The sequence below is a fragment of the Buceros rhinoceros genome, unplaced genomic scaffold (genome assembly GCF_000710305.1).
Source record: "Buceros rhinoceros silvestris isolate BGI_N320 unplaced genomic scaffold, ASM71030v1 scaffold22341, whole genome shotgun sequence".
NCBI classification, from domain to species: Eukaryota; Metazoa; Chordata; class Aves; order Bucerotiformes; family Bucerotidae; genus Buceros; species Buceros rhinoceros.
In genome coordinates, this window is record NW_010392791.1 from 19775 (window position 1) to 21015 (window position 1241).

General features: G+C 41.8%; 1 protein-coding gene across 1 annotated transcript in view; it reads right to left on the reverse strand.

Annotated features, from left to right (window-relative positions):
• MAATS1 (MYCBP-associated, testis expressed 1) overlaps nt 1-1241 on the reverse strand; it is a 28171-nt gene that overhangs the window by 12358 nt on the left and 14572 nt on the right. The gene's annotated exons all lie outside the window — the stretch shown is intronic.

The window sequence follows — 1241 nt, forward strand, 5'->3', positions numbered from 1 at the left end:
AGAGCGTGGGATGAGAGAAGTGGTGTGGGCTTGAATCTTAGTATCTGTTTTTTCTTAGGTGTGGAAGATTTTGCATTTTCCAAATGCAAAAGGAAGCATTACTGCCTTTCCACACCAACTCCCAGGAGGGGCAAAGCAGAACTAGCTAAAGGACTGCCTTATGATTTGGTACATTCTTTTTCTCTAGAAAGAAGGGATAAATTTCTGGTCCAGTTTGACACCTAGCTACAGTGTGAAAGCACTTCAGAACAGAGTTTTAGAAATGGAGATGGCACATAAACTGGACAGGTAAGATAAACTGCTTGGTTTGATTTAAACTAAGATTTGGTTTCATTTTTTTAAGATCCATTTTTCTGTACTTCTGCTGGAAATGACGCCTTAGCAAGGGTAAGTATCAACTTCTCCATCTGCCTGCTACAGACCAGCAGGAAAGAATGAGAGGAAAAAAAGCCCTGCAGGAAAAAAAAAAAAGAAGAAGGAATTAAGTATATAGAAGGATCTAGGAGCAAGCTGAAAACTAGAGAAGGCTGGTAGAAAGTGATAAACTAGTGGAGGAATAGAGGGACAATCTGTGAGCTTGTTGTGGCTTGTAAGTGTATAAGAATGACTGAGGGAGAGGAGTTAAGAAGGCCTGCAGTAGTGCCTCTGTTCTCTCCACTTTCTTTTATATCCCTTATGGTCCATGTGACCCGCTTGTCACTGTGGCACACTTTCCTTTTGAGATCTTCAACTCCAGTGGGAAGAGGCTGGTGGTCTCAGCAGTTGGTACTGGTGTGTGCACATGGCAGGGAGAGAAGCATTAATGACAGAGAAGAGCCTTGCTTCCAGTGGCCCTCACAGCCAGCTGGTAGGAGAAACCTTACGTGGATCCTGCAAGGTAGGAGATGTTAGTGCTGCTCGTCATGGGCGGAAGTGGCCTGATTTTACAGATGGAGCTTCACTGGAGAGCTCCACTCTTTTATGTGTTCACACATAAAGACACTTGAAAATAAACCAAATGTTGACAGAATTAATTTACGTGGAATTCTATTGTATCAGAAGTCTTTTTAAAAAACTATTATCTGTAAACATGCTCAAGAATGATGAGAACTGGGGGATAAATCTTTCTGATTTCTTTCCGTGTTATCTGGAAGGACTTAAAAATCTGCTAAACAGGTCAAGCTAAATGGTGCAAATCTACCACTGCAATACAATATCTAATACCTAGGAGTTAGTAGGAAGCTCCTTCCGAGTGGACTCTT